The sequence below is a fragment of the Misgurnus anguillicaudatus genome, unplaced genomic scaffold, assembly GCF_027580225.2.
Source record: "Misgurnus anguillicaudatus unplaced genomic scaffold, ASM2758022v2 HiC_scaffold_32, whole genome shotgun sequence".
In the NCBI taxonomy this organism is placed as follows: Eukaryota; Metazoa; Chordata; class Actinopteri; order Cypriniformes; family Cobitidae; genus Misgurnus; species Misgurnus anguillicaudatus.
Window position 1 is genome coordinate 3,097,709 of NW_027395282.1, and position 24,922 is coordinate 3,122,630.

The 24,922-nt window shown below is 36.3% G+C and overlaps 1 protein-coding gene and 1 pseudogene across 4 annotated transcripts in view; both read right to left on the reverse strand.

Annotated features, from left to right (window-relative positions):
• Positions 1 to 24,922, reverse strand: part of LOC129453070 (uncharacterized) — a 206,855-nt gene that overhangs the window by 28,200 nt on the left and 153,733 nt on the right. The window lies entirely within an intron of this gene.
• Positions 1 to 24,922, reverse strand: part of LOC129453642 (uncharacterized) — a 36,589-nt pseudogene that overhangs the window by 8,018 nt on the left and 3,649 nt on the right.

Here is a 24,922-nt window from a genome sequence, read left to right on the forward strand (position 1 = left end):
AGGGTTTGTGGGCTTCACTTTACGCGGAGAGCTTGTAAATAGAGTATTCCTTCTTGCACGTACCTGCACTTAATGCGCGCGTCTTGGTCTCCTTCTACCACTAAATCCAGCGCGCCGCGTCATGAGCAGCTGCGCTTCTCTCTGTGCACGCGCTCTCGCGTCTGTCCGCAGTCTAAACATAAACTAAAGTAGTAATCCTTATTTGTTCAGTTTAATGCGTTTCATGCGAGCTGAGACAAACTTTACTTTTTGTTTAAAATATGACCCGCTGCATATTAGCGCCTCTCTCTCACTCTCGCGTACGTGCAGAGAGCTGCGCTCTGTCCGAAGTCAGATCACTAGGTATTAATCCTGTTTATGATATGCATTTCAATGAGTTGTAGCAACACGTCCCTCGTGTTTAATATATGATTGTGTTTAAAATATGATCGCGTTCCGCTGGACTGATGCGTTTAAAAAGGCACCTCATGAGAGCACCACTGCTTGACACGTGTAGTCTTCTGCAACAGCACTAAATAAATGCATTGAATAGTTTGTATGTGCGCGCACGTGTGTGTGCGTGCGCAGATGCATGGTTTTACAGTTATTAAGTAATCATGATAGGGTTTAAATGACGCGCTCGCTTTAATGGCATCAGTTTTAAGAAGGTTGCGGTCATGACGGTGTTGCGGTCCTGTTTTTTTTTTGTCAACCCATCAAGTGACTTGTTATAATGAGTAAAAATTATCAAATAAAAAAAAGAGTAAACTACTGCCACGCCCCCCGATAACATCGTGTATCGCCGATCTCACAGGCTGACGATAGGACGATCTGAAAATAGGGCATATCGCCCAACACTACTGGCAAGAATATTGTCATTTAAAAAGTGGAGTTGCAGCCCTCAACTGATGTTTATGTTGTCATTTTGTGTATTGGCCACTAGTTGTGTGATTGCAGTACCAGTTTTAACCACAATCCTACATACTGTTCCTTTAAGGTTAGAATACTTACATTTGGACACTTGATAATTTATTTTCGTGTGACGTGACAGTCATGACTATTAAAAAATGTTGTGAGATATCACTCACGCAGACTCTCTCTCTCTGACGTATAAAAACTGGCTACAATATAAAACACTTAATTCATCTGTTTTATGTAGTACTGACAAGAACAAAGTCCAGTACATTAAAAAAAGTGCTCGTTTCGCGTCAAGATTAAATGGAAAAGCAATACTATATAACATTTACATTTAGCGGACACTTTTGTCCAAAGCAACTAACAAATGAGGTAAACAATAGAAGCAAGTATAGCAACACAAGAACAGCAATACATAAGTGCACTGGAAATAGTCTCATCAAGTCATCAAGTATACATAGACAAGGGTTGGTTAGTACATTTTTGGTTAGTAGTTTTTTTAAAGAAAGTACAGATAGAGAGAAAGGAAAACTAGAGAAAGATAGTAAGTTCTATATTCGGAAGTGAGGAAATGGCGGAAGAGATGAAGAGAGCGCCAATTCTTAAAGACAGCTACAGAGTCAGCAGATCGTGTTGCTTATTATTGACCAGCAAAAACAGAGAGGCCTACATCAGAGCCAGGGAATCTCTGTCAGAGATGTAGCCCAGATAGGGCAGTGATCAGCGTGGTGAGCGAACACTGACTTCCGCTGATGGGTCTGGTTCTCACGTACCGAATCGTTCTAAGCAAATGTTCAACTAATTGACTGCAGATTACAAATAGGCTTGTTGCCATAGTTGGTGAAACTGTGATTACCGGTGCTTCAGCCTCTCCGGTTAGATCACTTGCCCACCGCGACACCTTCTTTCACCATCGTTTTGATATTTTCTTGTAATTAAATCATTTAGTTTCGTTAGAGAGAGCAACACTAACAACTGAATGTGTTTGCTGCCTGAATTTGTCTCTAGTGTCTTTGGACAGCTCTTTGGCCATGTTAGTATTTGGATTCTTACTGACTGTATGGGGTGGACAGGTGTCTTTACGGAGCTAACAACCTCAAACAGGTGCATCCAATTTAGGATAATAAATGGAGTGGATGTGGACATTTTAAAGGCAGACTAACAGGTCTTTGAGGGTCAGAATTCTAGCTGATAGAAAAGTGTTCAAATACTTATTTGCAGCTGTATCATACAAATAAATAGTTAAAAATCATACATTGTGATTTCTGGATTTTGTTTTTTAGATTATGTCTCTCACAGTGGACATGCACCTACGATGACAATTTCAGACCCTTCCATGACTTCAAAGTGGGAGAACTTGCAAAATAGCAGGGTGTTCAAATACTTATTTTCCTCTCTGTAAAACAGACGGTGCTTGTTTGGACATCTTTTGGGGCACACAATGTGCATCTCTTCCTTTTCTCTCTTCTGTCTGAGACATTAGAAGGCCCTGGTTATTAGCTATTTTCTGCAGGCCGGTCATTTTTGTCCAGAAACACCACAAGTGTAACAAGGTGGGGGAAACAAAATTTAAAAATCGACAATTTTGTATAAGTGAGATTGTTATAGTCTTTGTAAACAAAGTCCATAAATTTCAATCTGATGCAGTAACATTAATTACTTTCAATCCACTGAAGGTTGCTTTGGATAAAACTCTTTACCTGATGTTTCAATCTAATTCTACTGAATCTATTATAGATGCAGAAAGTTATCAATTCATGAATTTAAGTTTATTTTCCCCTCATGTTTCTCAATGTTTTTATGATTATTCCTCAACCATTAATAATAAAGATTGAAAAACAGACACCAACCTATTTGTTCCTCAGTATCTTCATCCTTTATTCTGCATGGTTGTGGATCTGTCATCTTCTCAAGCTCCTCTTTCACCAGCATCAACATTATGTCATGAAGATTTCAGTTGTCACACATGGAGTGATTTCTCTGTGTGTTTGACTCCAGCATTTATTGGTGGATTGTTGTAAGAGGAGCTTCACTGAAGGTCTCAATCACTTTCACTCTATGGGTGTAAAAAAAAGAGACAAAAAGAGGCATTAAAGTCGCCATAAAACTGAAGTATTGATTGTCTTATTTACCACCCAGATTACAAAAACACATTTTTGTTATGTTATGTTATTGAATATTTGGGAAAATGTATATAAACTGTATCATATACAAACATAAATAAACATATTGCTTGGTTATAAGCAGACATGCATGCAAGTTATACAAATGCTAAAAATGACGTCTTGACTGATTTAATTGCAAGTAGAACTTTAAGTCTTTTACTAAAAAAAAAACTTTCATTAAAAGCATAATAAACATTATTATAGTTATTATAATAGTGCTCGCTTACATTTAGGTAACTGATTTACTGGCTAGCTAGCTACTGTATAAACATACTTTGGTATTTGCTAGTTAAACTATAATACCATAGATCAAATATATTTATCCAAGTTTATCATCAAAACTTACTTCAAATGCAAGTGTGGCTTCTGTGGTCAAGGCTTGGGAAATGGAGGGTAATCACCCAGAGCCTTAAAGGGGCCGTGAATTGGTCGATTTTATTGCTTTATGACGTTGATTGATGTCTACTTATGCATTTCGCGTTGTTTTTACATTCAAAAACATCAAAAGCAATAAGTAATACGCTATTTTGTAACATGGATTAGTGGCTGTCTTGAGAAATGGTTCGTTTGAAGGGGCGGGCCGCATTGAAGACCTGAACGTAAACACCCACTGCTATGATTGGACAGCTTCATTCCCCGTCATTACATGTAGGGAAATGTTTTAAAAACATTAATGTGATAAAAATAGCAGCCGAACACAAATATGTTTGAGACACAAAAGATTCTGGGTGCTAAAGATGATACACATAAATGACAATACGTATATTAAAGTAGAAACAAAACTCGACGTGACTAAATTACCGTATAAAACACAGTAAGCGTGCATCCGAATCTAAACTGCGTCTAATAAATCCTTATCAATAACTTTGCATATTTCTATTGTGCTTGTGAGGTTGCTTTTACATTCACGTAATGTTAAATACCACAGTTATATGATAAAAAATAAGCTTTGTTGAGTGTTTGACCTTTCAAACGCAACTTGCCTAAATTACCGTATACAACACAGTAAACGGGCATCAGAATCTAAACTGCGGTTGATAAATCCTTCCTTATAACTAACTTTGTATATTTCTACCTTTAAATTACAGTCGTATTGTTAAGTGTTGTACCTTTATTAATCGTTTAATGTTTTTAGTAAATTAAAACAGTCAACAAACGTATTTAGACACGGATGTTACAACAGGACATCAAGCAATCTCTTTTAACAAAGCAATAGTGAAACGCAGTAACTTAAATAAAGTAAAATGTCTTACTGTGAATTATACTGCTGTGTCATTGTTGTCAGATCCAATATAAGTGGTGCTTCTGAGTCTCTCTGCAAATCCAGCATCGACTTCTTTACAAATGAATCCATGTCCACAACGTTAACAAACGCTCCCCACACGAGCTGGAACTTCTTCAAAAGCAAACTTTATCCACGCATATTGCTAATGTTAAGTTCCAAGCATCCGAATTGAAGTATTTAGCTTCTGTGTTGTTCCCATGGTTGTTCCCACGCGGTTCTTTCAGAACCGAAAATGCGTTTCCATGGTATCATAACAGATCACCGCGTCAAAATAAAAGTCTCTCAGAAAAAATGTATTTAAAAAGTCATTTTGGTTAAATTTGTCAATTTTTAAAGACATGTTTACTTACTGAGACACACGTGTCACGCGAAGCTGTAGGCGGGGCTACAAAAGTAGACTTGTCCTTTTGGTTATGGGGAGGTGTTTCAATTCTACTTTGACGTCATAGATTTCCGAATTTTTCACTGGAGTGTTTAGCTGGCTTGGTGCCAAAGACGGTTATATTGCAGTAGCACGGACGTTTTCAGTTCTGAAACTTGCAGGATGTTCATTTAAGTATGATGACCTCTTATATAACAAATTATCAAGTTAAAATTGAGTTTTTGATTCACCGCTCCTTTAATTTGTACCCCTGCTCTCCTCTAACGTTAGTAGATAAATGTAAGAACTAAAATAAAAAGTGGTAAATACAGATGCAGTTTTCGGTTCATTTTAAAGTTGTCTGAATAGCGCACAACTTTCGTCCTCGATCTCCACAGTACACTGGTTCATAATACATGAGTAAAAACACTTAATAATATTGGTATTAAACGTGCTGGACATTACCTCAAAGTACACAACTAAGTCTTTTAGTCAGGAGATATTTATGACGCTGTCCGGACAATGAATCCCTGCTCCAGAGACAACAGTGAGTCCGGGTCAGATTTTTAACTTCATCTCACTGCTAACGGTTAGCGTATTAAGAAATCCTGTCTTCTGTTGACAAACCAATAAAATAATCGAAGAAGGATTAATTATTTCAGTGCACACCGAAGCATTTACACGTAGCTGAAGACATCAGACTCGAAACACACTGGCTGCGTCCGAAAGCTCCAAATTGCCGCCTTCTGAGGCAGCATTCCAAGACCAGAATGCCCGAGATGGAGCTCGCTCGCTGCAGTGCTGCACAGCCAAATGGGAGGAGCTCCGCTTCGCTGGATCTAGTGGGCGGGGCTTGAAGCGCGAGTTCATCCATATGAATGAAAATGTCCTCAACTTATGAGGTGTTTTTCTCTAATCTCATCATGACTATGATTGATTATTTTCAGCATGTTCAGTACGGTTCTACCGAAGCGTATTGCATTCACTTGAGGAAAAAAATCTACTCTGTTTTTCTGAATTGTTGAGTTAATTATCTCAGAATTACGAGATACATTTTCATGAATAAAAAGTTTTTTGCTCTGTTTTTCTGAATTGTTCAGTTAATTATCTCAAAATTATGAGATACATTTTTCTTGAAATAAAATTTATTTGCTCTGTTTTTCTGAATTGTTGAGTTAATTTTCTCAGAATTATGAGATAATTTTTCATTAAAAAAATTAATTAGTCGTCCGTATGATCATATCTCATGTCTAAAGAGTAGCCTGCTGGTGAATGCAGGAACTGCAGTGCAGTTATCAAAACGCAGTAATTCTATTGTGTGAGACTAAATTTGTGTGTGCAGTAAAGACCCGATTTGTTTGTAAACATCTGTACAAAACGAGAGAGAAACCTGTGCTTTTTATTTGTAAAAAGCAGAACACCTTCTAATGTACAGTGCTGTATGTTAAAACAGATTTCCAAACACTGGCAAAATTTGGATTTAACATGAGCTGACATCACCTCAGGGTCCAAGTAAATTATAATTTTTCAAGGAAAATGTAACTTTACAAGAACATTTCTTTTAAATTGTCCCAAAAAGTATGCTCCTAAACTGCTAACAGAAATGAAATCTTACATAAAAGTACATTTAAAATATTGGTACATGTATCTAAATCACTTAAAAATGAAAATGTATCCACATGCATTTATAACATACATTGTGTGAAAGGCTTATAATTGTTTTTTGGTTAAATGGACCTTAAAGTATACTAACAAAATGTTAAGCCACTTAATATGTTTCTACAGACAGTTTAAGTCTGCTAATAACAGCAACTGCATATGAAACGTTGCAAAAAACATGTTGCTATTGTCGAAACATTTGACACACTTTGGGCCCACTGCAAACAGGGGAACCCTAAATGGCATTTGAATGGTCCTGTACACTCTAAAAAAAATATTTTTTTAACCCAGGGCTTGGTAACTATATGACAGAACACATTTCTGGGATAAAATGACCCAAATAATGGGTTGTTTTAAGATGGTTGATTAACATTAACCAGCAGTTGGGTTAAAACAACATCCGTTTTGTACAGATGTTTTTAAACAAATCGGGTCTTTACTGCAGATAACACACACAAATTTAGTCTCACACAATAGAATTACTGAGTCTTGACAACTGCACTGCAGTTCCTGCATTCACCAGTAGGCTACTCTTTAGACATGAGATATGATCATACGGACGACTAATTAATTTTTTAATGAAAAATTATCTCATAATTCTGAGATAACAAACTCAACAATTCAGAAAAACAGAGCAAATAAATTTTATTTCAAGAAAAAATTATTTCATAATTTTGAGATAATTAACTGAACAATTCAGAAAAACAGAGCAAAAAACTTTTTATTCATGAAAATTTCTCTCGTAATTCTAAGACAATTAACTCGTTAATTCAGAAAAACAGAGCAAAAACTTTTTTCCATGAAAAATTATCTCGTAATTCTGATATAATTAACTCGTTAATTCAGAAAAACAGAGTAGATTTTTTTCCTCAAGTGAATGCAATATGCTTCCGTAGGTTTCTGACAAACGGCATTAATTAAAAAACATAATAACAACGTATGAGTTTCTAAAAACTTTTATAAATGTGTGTTTAATACTGTAAAATACCCTCGATGTTACAGTCACTGACTTTGCCGTCCAGAATGAAAGAAAACATTCCAACTTAAACCCATTGAGCGAGCTGTCTCTTTACTACCGCATGGTTTTATACATCTTGCCGCTGATTGGGCCGACATTTCTGACACACCCACCAAACAAGAGAAAACACTTCTAAAACCTGTTGCACACCGTTTCCAGGAAACATGTCCTTCAACCCGGAAAACATAGCAAAACGTTGCGCACCTGTGTAAGCTTGAACACAGTACAGGATAAATTAAAGGCATTCGCTTCAACTTTTTGGAGAAGATAATGTCATATACTCTACAGCCACATACTCTACTGTCCCACAAGTGGATTTATTGGTTTCTATTAACCCAAATTTGCCAAAATGTGTATCTAACATAAATTAAATCTTAAATCTAGATCTGGAATGTATTAAAGACTAATATGACGGTAGAAATGGGAGAATTTTAGAGTTTGATTTAAGTTTTGTTTGCTTCCTTAAAACGAATTTCGTTTAATATATTTTTATTTTCTTAAATTTAATTTATGTTTTGTTGATAGGTTTTGTGAATTTAATGTCAACGAACATTAAAGAGAACACCGTGCATCTCAGGGATGCATAATAAATGTAAACTACTGCAATATGTTACCGAATGCCAAAACATGTTGTATTATAGTTTGCAATAATATAGTTGTTGTTGGATGTGCAAAATCATATTACGGAGTATATCACTTGCCTTCAGTTCACAGAAATTAAATTTGCATGCGCAATCAGAGCTTGATGTAGAGGCACATATGTTTGCTGCATGCTTCTGACTTTTAAAAAATCAAAGTCATATTTTTTTTAAAACCTTAGCTGATTGTGCTTTTTGCAGTTTCTGTCTCGCCAGCGAAGAACGTGCGCGGTCAGGGCCACACTTTTAAAAATAAACGTCATATTAACTTAAATACTTTGCTGGCCACGCTTTTTGTCATGAGCATTGGAAGGGTGTGGGGCAACACGCACGTACAGTGGGGCAAAAAGTATTTAGTCAGCTACCAATTGTTCAAGTTCTCACACTTAAAAAGATGAGAGAGGTCTGTAATTTTTGTCAAAGGTACACTTCAACTATGAGAGACAAAATGAGAAAAAAATCCAGAAAATCACATTGTCTGATTTTTTTAAGAATTTATTTGTAAATTATGGTGGAAAATAAGTATTTGGTCAATAACAAAAGTTTATGTCAATACTTTGTTATATACTCTTTGTTGGCAATGACAGAGATCAAACGTTTTCTGTAAGTCTCCACAAGGTTTTTACACACTGTTGCTGGTAGTTTGGCCCATTCCTCCATGCACATCTCCTCTAGAGCAGTGATGTTTTAGGGCTGTCGCTGGGCAACTCAGATTTTCAACTCCCTCCAAAGATTTTCTATGAGGTTGAGATCTGGAGACTGGCTAGGCCACTCCAGGACCTTGAAATTATTCTTACGAAACCACTCCTTCTTTGCCCGGGCGGTATGTTTGGGATCACTGCCATACTGAAAGACCCAGCCACGTTTCATCTTCAATGCCCTTGCTGACGAAAGGAGGTTTTGAGTCAAAATCTCACGATACATGGCCCCATTCATTCTTTCCTTAACTCGGATCAGTCGTCCTGATCCCTTGGCAGAAAAACAGACCCAAAGCATGAGGTTTCCACCCCCATGCTTCACAGTAGGTATGGTGTTCTTTGGATGCAACTCAGCATCTTTCTCCTCCAAACACAAGAAGTTGAGTTTCTACCTAAAAGTTATGTTTTGGTTTCATCTGACCATATGACATTCTCCCACTCTTCTTCTGGATCATCCAAATGCTCTCTAGCCAACTTCAGACGGGTCCGGACATGTACTGGCTTAAGCAGGTGGACACATCTGGCACTGCAGGAATTGAGTCCCTGGCTGCGCAGTGTGTTACTGATGGTAGCCTTTGTTACTTTGGTCCCAGCTCTCTGCAGGTCATTCACTAGGTCCCCCCATGTGGTTCTGGGATTTTTGCTCACTATTCTTGTGATCATTTTGACCCCACAGGGTGAGATCTTGCGTGGAGCCCCAGATCGAGGGAGATTATCAGTGTTCTTGTATGTCTTACATTTTCTAATAATTGCTCTCACAATTGATTTCTTCACACCAAGCTGCTTACCTATTGCAGATTCAGTCTTCCCAGCCTGGTGCAGATCTACAATTTTGTTTCTGGTGTCCTTTGACAGCTCTTTGGTCTTGGCCATAGTTGAGTTTGCATTCTGACTGTTTTAGGTTGTGGACAGGTGTCTTTTATACTGCTAACAAGTTCAAACAGGTGCCATTAATACAGGTAACAAGTGGAGGACAGAGGATCCTCTTAAAGAAAAAGTTACAGGTCTGTGAGAGAAAGAAATCTTGCTTTTTTGTTATTGACCAAATACTTATTTTCCACCATAAATTGCAAATAAATTCTTAAAAAATCAGACAATGTGATTTTCTGGATTTTTTTCCCTCATTTTGTCTCTCATAGTTGAAGTGTACCTATGATGAAAATTGCAGGCCTCTCTCATCTTTTTAAGTGGGAGAACTTGCACAATTGGTGGTTGACTAAATACTTTTTTGCCCCACTGTACACACGCACGTGCGTAAAAAGAATATATAGGAGCTGGTCATATAATTAGAATATCATCAAAAAGTTTATTTATTTTACTAATTCCATTCAAAAAGTAAAACTTGTATATTATATTAATTCATTACACACAGACTAATATATTTTTAAATGTTTATTTCTTTCATTTTGATGATTATAACTTTTCTACAACATTTACAAAGTAAACACAAGAAAAAAATCTATACAAAAGCTAATTCAGTATTAAGATTATATAGAAAATAAATGTGATTTAAGTTATGAAACATTAAAAATAACAAATAACAGACTTCAAATGAATAATAAAGAAAACTAAATTGATGAGACCGAAAAATGCCATTTAGATATATCCAAAAGGAATATGTCATGTTTAACGATCAGACACTGAAGGGCAGAGCAGCTGCACTGAGACAAGCGGCAAATTTCAGAAGGAGTTGCCAAAATAAGGCTGTCCTCTGCGGTGTACACGACGCTGATCACCCGCTGATCAACTTGAACTCACATATCCAAAATGTATTAATCTATATTCTCGACTAAACAGCTACATTTTATAACACAGAAAGAGCTATATTTAGAATATTAAAAGACAAGTTCTGTATTTTACACTTAAAGCCCTGTTTTCAGATTGTTTATGATGAAATAGAACAGTTTTGACTGAAATTTGGACATATGATGCTGGCCCGAGAATTTCTGTGATATCACCCCCCCCCCCCACCTCTACAATGGGTGCATAGGTGCACTGGAACAATCCTTCCAAAAATGCATTAAACTTTTGTTTACAAAGACGTGAAACTCACTGAGTGGTCAGGGGTGTTCACTGATATGCTCACACAAAAATTGCTGCAAAAGATGCTTTCCAACAGCTGTTTTAGCATTCGTTGTAAACTTGTGGACTTATTTTTCCAAACGCCTCACACCCGTACATTCTTCCGTTGAGAGCTTGAATAATAGACACTCCAGCCCAGTTGGTGGCGATAATCCGCCTTTGCCAATTGCAAAAATACCAACAACTCCATTTCCGTTTCTGGCGGCGAAGTAATACCGTACCTCGCAGCACATCTAATACAAGTCAATGGAGTTGGACAAAAACGACGATAAAACAGCTGTTGGAAAGCATCTTTTCCAGGGATTTTTGTGTGAGCATATCAGTGAACACCCCTGACCACTCGGTGAGTTTCACGTCTTTGTAAACGAAAGTTTAATGCATTTCAGGAAGGATTGTTCCTGTGCACCTATACAGCCATTGTGTGTGTGTGGTGGGGGGTGATACCACAAAAGCCGAAAATTCTCGGGGCAGCAGCATATGTCCAATTTTCAGTCAAACCTGTTCTATTTCATCATAAACTATCTGAAAACAGGGCTTTAAGTGTAAAATACCCAACTTGTCCTGTAAGCTTCATTGCCATTGACGCAAAATGCATTCTGGGAAACTTGACTGTCACAAGTCACCTCCTTATGCATCCTTGATAAAATGAGCGGATCAAGTACATGTGAACTTGGCTTGATGTGAACTTGGAATTGGAACAGTACTTGAGCCGTGACTGATGACGTTTCACAAGAACACAAGTACAGACAGGAACGCATATTGAAGAACGGCCCGAATCTTTTTTGCTGTACGCCATTTTTGGCTTTTAATTTTCATTAATAAGACCCCAGCGGATTTCTAAACGTTGTTGCCATATCCACACTGTTGACACATGAATGGTTTCTATCGAGTGTGAATCTTCACATGTGTCTTAAGATTACCTTCACTTGTAAAACTCTTTTCACACTGAAGACATATGTAAGGTTTCTCTCCAGTGTGACTTCTCATGTGAATAACAAGTCCACGTTTTTCTATGAAACTCTTTTCACACTGAAGACATGCGTGAGGTTTCTTTTCACTGTGAATCATCATGTGTCTCTTAAGGTGAAACTTTAAACTGAAACTCTTTTCACACTGAAGACATATGTAAGGTTTCTCTCCAGTGTGACTTCTCATGTGAGCCTCAAGTCCACGTTTTTGTATGAAACTCTTTTCACACTGAAGACATGCGTGAGGTTTCTTTTCGCTGTGAATCATCATGTGTCTCTTAAGTTGACACTCCATACTGAAACACCATTCACACTGAAAACACGCATATGGTTTCTCTCCTTTGTGAATTGTCATGTGTGCTGTAAGGATACTCTTCCTTCTGAAACATTTTTCACACTCATGGCATGTGAACGGTTTCTCTCCAGTGTGAATTCTTGTGTGTATCTTAAGGTCTCTTTCAATAGAGAAACTCTTTCCACACTGTTGACAAGTGTAAGGTTTCTCTCCAGTGTGAGTCATCATGTGTGTCTTAAGTTTACTTGCTGTTCTAAAACTCTTTTCACAGTGATGGCACAGATGTGGTTTCTCTCCGGTGTGAATCCTCATGTGTACTTTAAGGCTTGTTTGAAAGGTGAAACTCTTTCCACACTCTTGACAAGTGTAAAGTTTCTCTCCAGTGTGAATTCTCAAATGTTTCTTAAGGTTAGATGCAGTTGTAAAACTCTTTTTACAGTGATGGCACGTGAATGGTTTCTCTCCGGTATGAATCATCACGTGTGTGTTAAGGTGAGCTTTTCTTCTGAAACTCTTTCCACACTGTTGACATGTGAAAGGTTTCTCCTCACTGTGAGTCTTGTTGTGATCTGCAGGGCGTTCATCTTCACTGGAACTATTTTCAGACTTTATGTCTTCTGTCTTCAGAGTTTCTTTCTGTGAAACATTATGGTTTATTTTTACAATCTGATGTTTCTCATCCACTTCAGTTTGACTCTCCTCTTTCACTTCCATCATTTCTAAAATAAAGACAGTAAATAGTTCAGGTTAATAAATCAGAGTAACAAAACACATTTGAGATGTCATGTATCCATGTTATTTTTAATGTGAAGTACATTATGTCATTTCTATTGTCAATTTCTGCTCTTGTAGTTTAAAGGCGGAGTCCACAATGTTTGAAAAACGCTTTGGAAAAGGAGACGGGCCGACTACCAAAACACACTTATAGCCAATCAAATCAAATCAAATGCCGGGTTGCGTGTGTGAGGCGGGTCTATCAACAGAAGGTCCAGATTCTATTGGGGTAGGGGCGTGTTTGTTTAGGTGATTTCAAATATCAACATTGGCTTTCAAACATCATGGACTCCGCCTTTAACTCTTGTGCTGTGTTCAAGACTCTTTAACACTTGTGGTTTTTTAAATATCACCAAACATTGGATTCTATCTTTTTGTCAACTTGTTTTCTTTCAGTTAGGACTGGTTTTGTTTTGTTTATCTTTTTTGAAGTAATTAATCATAGGCCTAATTATTCTGAGCTTATGCACCTCAATATTTTAGAGAAAATAGCATTATATGTGAATAGTGTTGCAAAATCCCAGGAACTTTCCAAGCTAGAATCTTTCCATGGGAATTAACAGGAATACAGGTGCTGGTCATATAATTAGAATTCATCAAAAAGTGACTGGTATATTTCAAATGTTTATTTCTTTAAATTTTGATGATTATATCTGACAACTAAGAAAAATCCCAAATCCAGTATCTCAGAATATTAGAATATTGTGAATTTTGAAGAAACCTTTTGCCACAATCCAATAAGATAATTAAGTCAAAATACCTGCAAATGCTTTTAAATGTTGACTTGACAGTTGTCCAAAAGACGACCATTGACACCTTGCACAAGAAGGGCAAGAGACAAATGGTCATTGCAAAAGAGGCTGGCTGTTCAGAGAGGTCTGTGTCCAAGCAAGTTAATAGACACAGGCGAAGGGAAGGAAAAGATGTGGTAGAAAAAAAGTGTACAAGCAAAGGGATAACCACACCCTGGAGAGGATTGTGAAACAAAACCCATTCAAAAATGTGGGGGAGATTCAGAAATAGTGGACAGCAGCTGCAGTCATTGCTTCAAGAACCACTACGCACAGACGTATGCAAGACATGGGTTTCAGCTGTCGCATTCCTTATGTCAAGCCACTCTTGAACAACAGACAGCGTCAGAACCGTCTCGCCTGGGCTAAAAACATAAATGCTGCTGAGTGGTCCAAAGTTATGTTCTCTGATGAAAGTAAATTTTCCATTTCCTTTGGAAATCAGGGTCCCAGAGTCTGGAGAAAGAGAGGCACACAATCCACGCTGCTTGAGTACCAGTGTAAAGTTTCCACAGTCAGTGATAGTTTGGGATGCCATGCCATCTGCTGGTGTTGGTCCACTGTGTTTTTACTGTGTATACCAGGAAGTTTTGCACTTGCCAAAGTGGCGGGCTGAGACTGTGATGTAGACGCTAAGCGCTGAATGTACGGTTGTAGTTTGTAGTGGACATGGAGGCACAGAAAGCTATTCGCTCTGTTGTGGAGAACCGGCACTTGCCAACTTAAGCCCGAACAAGAAGGGTGTTTGTTAAACATACTCCCGACAGGTTTTGGGAAAATTATTACCGATCGTCAGCGAGAAACTGTGTGCAGCACTGCTTGACGTGCACAACGATCGAGAAATCATGGAAGGGAATTTCATTGTTCACAGTTAATGGTGGAGGACGCGTGGGCAAACATTCCTTGGTGACATTCCTGATTAACCAGAAAATAAGGTAGGAAGATAGACGTGAGTGGAAAGACACCGTAAGGATAGTGTTCAACTAGCTGGCTGATTTACTTTACATAATCTGCAAAAGTCGTTCATTGCCATGTTAACTTCGGTATTTCGCTCGATGGGTTTGTTTTCACATCATACGTGTGTTTTACAGCAGATTTTCGATGCGGCTGAGCCTGCGCATAACGCACATCATATCCAAACGTTATGTGATTGGCTTACGTTTAGACCAATGATTTTAAACTTCAGACAAGTTCCTCCCACGAGAAGGAAAACGATTGTCAATTATGTCCAGCCAGACTCTGTCTACAAAGCGAAGCAAAATAGCAGAGGATGGTATTACCAGACTACTAGTCTAATCCCTGTCCAGGAAACCACCCCTATATGTGTTTGTATATAATGTAGTTTATATAAATATCCCTAAATGTCCAAAAAATTCCCATTAAATTTCCAGTTTGATATATTTCCAAAATTCCCCAGATTAGATTCCAATAAAAAGTTTCTGAACAGTTTTTGGAAACTTTCCACCCAATAATTTTGGCAATATTTAAATCTGACAAAAATTTGCAGTGTTTATAGTCTACTTTAATGTTGAATTGGGAAACACAGAAAATTATTTTGAAATTATTATTTTTTCTAAAACAGAGAGCAAAGTAAGACTCGTGCCGTTCCCGGTAAAATATAAGTCATTCAATTAACCTATTTAAGAACAAACCAAAATAAAAAACTTTGTGTGAGCTCATGTAAATGATGTATGCATCTAATGCATTTACTGAATGTATGCACATGAATGACAATAGCCTATTTAATGTGCCTTGTTAATGGGCGCTTTGCATTTAAAACAGACAGTGCTTGTTTGGAAATCTTTTGGGGCACACAATGTGCATCTCTTCCTTTTCTCTCTTCTGTCTGAGACATTTAAAGGCCCAGGTTATTATAAGCTATTTTCTGTAGGCCCGTCATTTATGACAAGATAAAAATACCCTTTTTTGAGAGAGAGAGAGAGAGAGAGAGAGAGAGAGAGAGAGAGAGAGAGAGAGAGAGATATTGTTGTAGTCTTTATAAATAAATGACTTGGTTTACAGAGTTTTTATTTACCAAGTCAATATATTTCAGTCCGATGCAATAACATTCTCTCTATAATGATGTGAACACAACATGAGGTTTAACTGTAGTAGAGCATTACATGGAGATCACAGTCATTCAATCCACTGAAGGTTGCTTTGGATAAAACTCTTTACCTGATATTTCAATCTAATTCTACTGAATCTATTATAGATGCAGAAAGTTATCATCTCATGGATTTTAGTTTATTTTCCCCTCATGTTTCTTAATGTTTTTATGATTATTCCTCAACCATGAATAATAAAGATTATAAAATAGAAACCAACCTATTTGTTCCTCAGTATCTTCATCCTTTATTCTGCATGGTTGTGGATCTGTCATCTTCTCAAGCTCCTCTTTCACCAGCATCAACATTATGTCATGAAGATTTCAGTTGTCACACATGGAGTGATTTCTCTGTGTGTTTGACTCCAGCATTTATTGGTGGATTGTTGTAGGAGGAGCTTCACTAGAGATGAAAGAAGAGGCATTAAAACATTTAACGTCAGTAAAACATTCACCATCTGTTTCAGTTGTTTTAATGTTTTACTTGCACTGAAAAAAATGACTTTCCTACTTAGTGTTTTTGTCTTGTTTTCAGTAAAAATATCTAAAAAATCTTAAATTAAGATGTTTTATCTTGATGAGCAAAATTACCTTAGAAAATAAGTCTAGTTTTTAGACAAAAAATATAAACTAAGTAAATTTGTGCATAAAACAATTAAGCTAAAAAAATCTGCCCATGGAATAAGAAAAATTTTATTGAAATAAGTTTACATTTTTCATAAACACTTAATTCAAGAAAAATGTTCTTAAACAATTGGCAATGTTATCTATACAAACGTAATGCTGATGTTTTTTTTTTTTTTTTATAAAAACAAGCTCCAGTTCATGTTCTCTGAATAATAAACACTTTTTAACACATGATATGCCTGAATGCAAATAATTTAAATAAATATCACAATAAAAAGGTTAGGGGAACAATATCAGAATGTTATGAGAACGTTTAGGTAACGTTAGCGTAATGTTTGTAGACCGCATTAACGCCTTGTGTGTGCATTATTTTCGACAAATTCAACAGCCTGTAGTCAATTATTCATTACTGAAAATTCAATGTTATCTAAACAAAAAGTAATGCTAATACTCAATTTCACGATTTCATACGGTAGATCCACATTATCATCAAGATTAAATTTAGCATTGTTATTTGTGCTTGTACTGAGATAAATTTATTTCATATACATCTTGTAAAATCCAATCTTAAATCAATATTTAAATACAAATATGTGGTTCATGCAACACGCACGCTGATTAATGCATTTATTACAAAATGAAATATATGATGTAAAATGCAACCATTTATAAAAAAAGTACAAAAGTTTTGTACAACCTGAAGTAAACACAAGAAATAATTAACGTACCAAGGCAGTGATTCAGTGTTAAGATTAAAGTTTAAAGGGACACAAGGCAGCATTTTTATGTTAATAAATAATCTTCGTAAGTCGGTAACAGTGGTGTCAAAAGTTACTCAAGTAGAAGTATAGATACTAGGGTTTAAAAAGACTTTTGTAGAAGTTGAATTATCAACTCAAGCTTTTTACTCAAGTACTGGTTTCAAAACTACTTAAAGTATAAAAGTAAAAGTAATGTAAGGAAAAAAATGTCATTGTGGAAAAAAGCTTAGACCGCACCACAGGGGCCTATTGTGCACTACCCTATCTCCTCTAAGAAATGTTTCTAAAGGCCATAATAACTATAGTGTTATATTTAAAATGTTAATGTAAAAAAATTTGGGATGCACTAGGGCCAGAGCCGGCCCTAGACCTTTGGGGGCCCTAAGCAAAATTTGGTCCGTTTTAAGTAAGGCCTAAAGAAAAGCAACGACTACCTTATGACTATACTGCACATATTATATCTACTATGTTATTTTTTTTTAAATGTGTCTATTAAATTATGTTTTAATTATTCTATGTATACTGTATGTTAATGATCTTTTTTACATTGCTGGTCCTGAGTACATATTTTGTTCTTATGTGGCAACTTGTAGCCTACAGAATGACAATAAAAGACCTTAGGGTGGTCCCGGACAGGGAATATCTTAAGACAGGACTCGGCCTTAGTTTAATTAGAAAACATAACTAATTTTAACAAAAATGCCTTACTAAAAACATTATTTCTGTGGATATTGAGGCAAAACAAAGGGCACTGGTGTATTTTAAGATATGTCAGTGCAAGCTTTTTTCAGTTTGGACAGCTCTTAGCCTACTTTTATTTTAGTCTAGGTCTAGTTTAATTCCTGTCAGGGAAACTGCCCCCTTGAGTTCTTGATTTCAGTTCCATGTTTGATGTCTAACAGGAAAAATATGATGCCACTGACTGAACTGAATGGCAGTGCAGTGCAACAAATACACACGGATGAACTTGCTGAATAAAAAGACTGATAAAGTCATTTTCACTGACCATTAAAGAATCATTTTTAATTGACAGCAGAGTTTAAGAGGAACATAGATTTGTGAATAATAACAATTAACTTGCAAATAATATTAATAATTGAAGATTAACAATTAACATTGCATTCATAACATTAATCTAACAAAGCTGGCTACTGTATGTCATATGCATTGCTATAGTTTAAATATTAAACACTGAACAGTGACATTATACACTTTTGCAAAGGCTAGCAGGTGGTTTAACAACGGTGCGCTGTCTGGACATGTTACCACGCATATGCGCATGAGTTTGTTTACTCTTACACATAAAACACTTTAAATTCAGACGTTTAACAATATAATTACACAAATGACATAAATATGTAGAAATGACAATGGCATACGTGAAATATAAGCGTAACAGAATTAATTTACCATGTTAAACCGTTTAAATATTAATTATTAAGCTTAATAAACCAATTCACGTTATGATGGCAAATATAAGAAAGAGAAGTCAAACAGAACACAGGTTTGGTCATTACCGAAGTCAAATAAGATACACTTACTTCACATTTATGCACAAACACACATAACATTAAAGAAATTGTCCTTAAAGCAACAGCAAAAGTTCGCGTCTGTATCAGCGATCCGGCTCAACTCAACTTTGCGTTCTGTGGGCGGGATGCTCGCCTGCACATAGATCGCGGGCACTGATTGGCTGCTGTGCTGGATGCTGTGTGTCAATCAATCTCGGCAAGAAAGAGATCTTATTAGCGAACTTTCATGATAACTATAATAACAAGTAACAGCCTTTTTAACATTGCCCTAATAATAAATAATTATATTTATTTTATGTAACTTTTGATGAATGATTTTTTTCAACCACCAGCTAAGTGACTTTAGGGGGCCCTCTGCTGGCCACGAGGCCCTTTGCAATCGCAATGGTCGTTTAGTGGCTGGGCCGGCTCTGACTAGGGCCAGCGGTAGGCAACGTCAGTCCTGGGGCCTCATTTATCAACATTGCGTAGAAAATGTTCTATATTTGTACCTACGAATGAAATTTAGAATGTGCCTAAGTACAAAAAAATTGGGATTTATCAAACGTGCGCACATGGTTCGTACGCACATCAGTAAGTAATCCTTGATGATAAATCCCACTTGTTCTTAAGCACCATGCTCGTGCACGTTCATAGTCATTTGCATTCCGAAACGCCTCCAATGAACCATATATGGTGACAACACCTCCCGTTATATGTCACGTGGTTGTGCTTTTTCCCTCATCGCAATAATGACAAAGAGAGCGTAAAAGAGGAATTTTACAGACACAGAAATTGAGTTACTGCTGGATGAGGTTAAATCCTAATAACACATCCTATTTGGTTTACTTAGTGCGGGAGGAATGACTAACAAAAGAAAACAAATCTACATGGGAACATGTTACCAGTGAGTTTAATTCCGTTGAATATGAGGAGAGAACACTTCCAAAGATAAAAAAGTGGTTTGACATTAAATTATCAGCAAAAAAAACGCGTCACAGCACACCGACGTGAAACGAGTGCAACTGGAGGAGGACAGACAACTTTCCACCTTGGACAGCAGCATATAATATAACCAGCATCATTGGCGCGATCTTTGAAAACGCGCTACCGGCGGAATGGATTATTTGCCAAGTCTTCCAATAACGCAAGATAAGCCATTGTACTGTGTCAAGCATTTGTCGGAGACTTCATTTATACAAATCACATGTAGAGCTTTCACAGATACAGATACAGATCACAAATAAATCATTATACTTATTTGCTGTTACCATACTGACATTAATCATTTTTAACACCTGCTTGTGGATAAAAAATAGACACTTCTTTACTCACTGGAACAGGGTCCTATATGTAGTATCGCTATTCTACCACTAGATGCTCTGCGTACGCATACTCAGAGGTGTGCGTATATTTACACAGATTTCTACGTATAAGTGCAATTTGATAAATTCCAAACTTTGCGTAAAACTGTTCCTACGCACACTTTACGCACACTTCTGTGCGTACGCACGCTTGATAAATGAGGCCCCTGGAGTGTCGATGTCCTGCAGATTTTAGCTCCAACCCTTATAAAACCTTGGCTACCTGTAGTTTCAGGTGACTTTATAGACCTTTATTAGTTTGTTCAGGTCTGCTTGATTAGATCTAAAACTAAACACTGCAGGACATCGGCACTCCATGTTGCCTACCCCTGCACTAGGCTATCTGTTTCAACCACATACAATATATGCCGCATTTCAATACAATGCAAAAATGCAAAATACATTAAAGCAGTGGTTCTCAAGATGGTGGGTCGCGAGGTGGTCCCAGGGGCCCCAGTTTTATAATATTTTATGAAATACATTACTTTATTATAAATTCTGTGTAACTAAACCTTAGAAAAATAAGGCTACTAAACAAAAGCAATACATTGTATAATTTAATATGTTTTGTTTAATTCAAATTTTAAGTTTTAGAATGTTTATGTCATACTTTTTCTTTGGGGGGCCGCAAAGGAATCCACTGTACACAAGGGAGGCTGCATAAAAAAGGTTTGATAACCTCTGCATTAAAGAACCACAAATGTGTACTACTGAGCATTAACATTCCATAGAGAGGAAGATATGATGACTAGTTGCCTATAAATATTGTAATGGTGCAAAAAGTCAAACTTCAGAGCAGGGTCGCTGCTGGCAAAACTTTTACAGTGGTGCCCTCTTTAGTTAAAAAAAACAACAAAATCACACACAACTATAGTATGGGTGAGAATAGAAAAATGCTATTGTTATCATTTATAATTGTATTTTGACAGCAACACAAACTACAATTATACAAATATGCAATTATATATTATAGCCTATATTTCTGCATCTGTACTTGTGTAGCTAATGGACTTCAGTACACTTTACTTTAGTCAGTATAAATCCCAGCAATTTTGGAGAATTACTCAATGTCTTTCTTGTAGAAACAGGTTTAAGGAAACAGCTGATGTCTATTAACAAAAGCAAAAGTTGGTATGTATGGTTATGTGTTTGATTGATTATTTTTTAGCATATATACAAAACAACAGATGTCTTTAGCATAGATATCTTTGCCATGCTTCAAAACGCAACGCAGCACAATGTCATTTAAGTTGAACAACTGAAGTTACATGGTCAGGGGATCTCTGGATAATCCGTAATTCGTTTGTAATTATAAAACGAAAATACCGGTTTTCTGTTTTTTGTTTCAAAACGAAAAACCAAATAACTGTTTTTGGTGTCAGAATCAAAAAACGAAAAACCAATTAAAAACGTCCCGTTTTTCGTTTTTTGGCGATCATTTTATCGTTATTCCTTTTTGAGCAAAAAATGAAGAGTGTCTTTGAACTCCAGTCAATTCGTTTTTCGTTTATTGCAAGTGGTGCCCGCTGCAGAGCTAAATGGGCGGAGCTGGAGCTCTAGCGAGGCGGGGCACCCTCGGTGGATCTAGTGGGCGTGGCAGCATCAAGTGCGCAGGCGCAGATAGAGTTTGTTTAAACTTACTGTACAGGCTGTATCAAGTACTCCGGAGTATTGCACGGGAAGAAAACGGTAATTTAAAGATAAACTGAGCTTTAATATGTATATAAAATCTTAATCTTACAATTATCGCTGTCTCGACGTGATTTTCGGCAGTATGTTGAGTTTCGCTTTAAACACTCGATAGCTAATGTGCTAACATTCTCCCGTCCACCACAAGTGGTACGTAGTGTTTTTATTGTAGTTTTTATTTTTTGAATTTAAATATTTGTTTAACCTGCACAGGTGCACCAGAAAATACTTTTGCGAGGACAGGATCTTCTGCTGTCTATATCACTGTGCCTACTGTAAATAAACATTTACACGAGCTCTGAAATCATGCAGTTCAACAAAAAGGTATGTGTGTGTGAATTAAATATTTTAATTATACTGTGTGTGATAAACATCATGTTTGTTGAACCTTTATGTTTGTGCATGTCATAGTAATTTCTTCCTTGCATTTAAAATTTAAAACATTTTCTTGTGTTGTGAATCCTTTGGGATGTCTGAATTTAAACTACTTTATTTCAGTTGTTATAATAGTTTTTCTGCGTTACATTACTTATGACAAGTTAAAAACATGTATATAAATACTCTTTATGTTGTGCTCTTGAGCAAGGTGATTCATCACAAAAGCTGTTTATATGCAATGCACTGTACAAAACATGTAAACAAGACAATGATGCTAATTTATTCTTTCTATGTTTTAGATTTTATCATCATCAAGCAGGGTCTCAAGTGCAGACGATCCCACACTTTCACTGCTGTTACTGTACATCAACATTTTAAAATGTGTAAAAATCAAGCCTCTGGACAACCTCCCATTGGCTGCAGCACCACCTTCATCCCCAGCATCAGCATCCCCACCTTTATTTCCCCTCGACAATGGAACATGTCTGTACTGATTTTGAGGTACAGCTTTTTAACTTCTTGCTTGTAAACTTGTTTAAATATCTTTAGTGGAGTATTAAGAAAGAATAAAGTACACAGTTGTCACAAATAATCCACTGAAGTAAACCAAGTACACGTTTTTAACAAAACAGTAAACAAACAGAAAGACTTAACTTAAAAAAAAACAATCCCTAGATGTGACAGCTATATACTGTATTAATTGTATATAGGCTAATTCTATTGTCTATAATTAACAGGGTGCCCCTCTACAGCTAGGAGGAATTGATTGTGGGGTATTTATGTTGATGGTAAGTGGTCTTTTATTTGCTGTACACCTGTCTCTGTGTACTAAACACAGCATTTGTTAATATTGTTTTGTTTTTTGTATGCACTCTATGTTATGACTGTGAGAAAACATAAAAAATGAACGATTAAAATTTTTGATTGCTATCTTTTGCCAGTCTGACACACCAATAATCATGAAGTGGTGGTGCTCAGTTAATTTAGACATTTCCTCTGACAAAGTATGATATTAATAACTATACTGCCCTACAAAGCCAAAGCGCAGTAACTATGCATTTGGTCAAAATTGAGTTAAGGGTTGAAATGGGCTTTGTGAGATCTGTTGTGTCTTGTGACAAAGTCTCCTGGTTCAATTTTGTCCCATTTCATGTTTAACCTGCTGGTGTAAAAAACTTTAAGGGCATTTTTTCTCAGTTTCAGTGTTTGCGTAGTTACTGCACTTAGCCTTTGTAGGGCAGTATACTTATGATAAAACATCCATTCTGTGCATTTCCAGTATGCAGACAATATATATAAATAAAGCAATGCATGCCTAAAAACATTCTTTATGTTTGTCTCTTTTTACAGTCAAGTCCCACAACTACTCACCCAGGAAGTAACATATGCAGATAACATGAAATTCACTCCACCTGAGTCAGATGTCATGGAGATCACCCAGACACCAGAAGTAGATGTATGTAGCGGGAAAGTTTATGTACTGATTGACTTGTTTAACTTGTTAATGTGTGTATTAACCTTTCCTGTTTCATGAATTTGTTTATGAGCAGTACATCATTTTTAATTATATTATTATTGGAATTCTTATATAGCACACAGGACTCAGCGGTGATGAGAAACATTCAGTTGACCTGTGAGTGGGTAAAGGAGACCACTTGCTGGAAGATGAGCTGCAAAAGATCTAAAGGATGATGCCCTGTTGGCTATAACAATGTTGGACTTGTTTATAAACACCATGTTTTATGAGGGTGAAAGGAATGAAGAAAAAATGTCGACTCCCTTCCCTTTTATATTTTAGAGAAGAGCAGGAGATATATGAGACAAAAGAGTTATTCGTGGGTTTTGTTTACACAAAAAAAAACCGTGTTGTGAATCTACAAGTGGGGATAGACTAATGTAAATATTGATTTTTTTTTATTGGTTTTGTAAAATACCATTAAACGTTTGTGTGAACTGTAAAGTAATGTGTTCTTGAAATAAATGTATAATATTTATTATTGTATCTTATTATACCATTAAAGTCTTGTGTTCTTGAAATATTCATGATATTATTTTACATCTTCTTATTATAACATTTTATATAGATTTATTTTATGTTGAATCTTTTTAAAGTTACAGTCAATATTCCATTTAAATTTGCAATATCATTTTTACACCATATGCTTTTACATTTACATACAATAAGGGCAGATTAGGTAACCTAGTCTTATTTATTATTATTATATGTATTTATTTATTGAATTAATCATATGATTTCGTAATACAACAAGGTCGTATTAAACATTAGTAAAAACATTAACATGAAAAATAATTAACAATATAGCTTTTCAGCAAGTATTAATTCTTGTTAATGTTAGTTAATGTCAATACAGTTATTTAGTTCATGCATTAACTAATGTTAACAGTTACAACGCTTCATTTTATAAATGTATAGTAAATGCTGAAATTAACATGAACTAAGATTCATAAATGCTGTAGAAGTATTGATATTTGATAGTTCATGTTAGCTAATGCATTAACTAATCTAAACAAATACAACCTTGTTGTAAAGTGTTATAAATCATTTAGATTAGTTCACAACCCACACATTGCGGTGGACACAAATAAAGAGGGGTGCACAGATAGTAAACTTTCACTGGCAAAGCAGCACACCACTCCTTCCTCCATAAAAGGGCCTTGTTGTCACTTTCAGATATTTACATCATGGTTTATGGTAAGCACATCTTTGAATTGTGTTACTACTTTGTCTTTGTGGAATTGGATGATGTCAAATTATGTCTTTAAATACAAATGTACAACAGTACAGTGAAGCAGGGCTCTGCATTGCAAATCTTTCACTTGCATATATGCCCTTAAA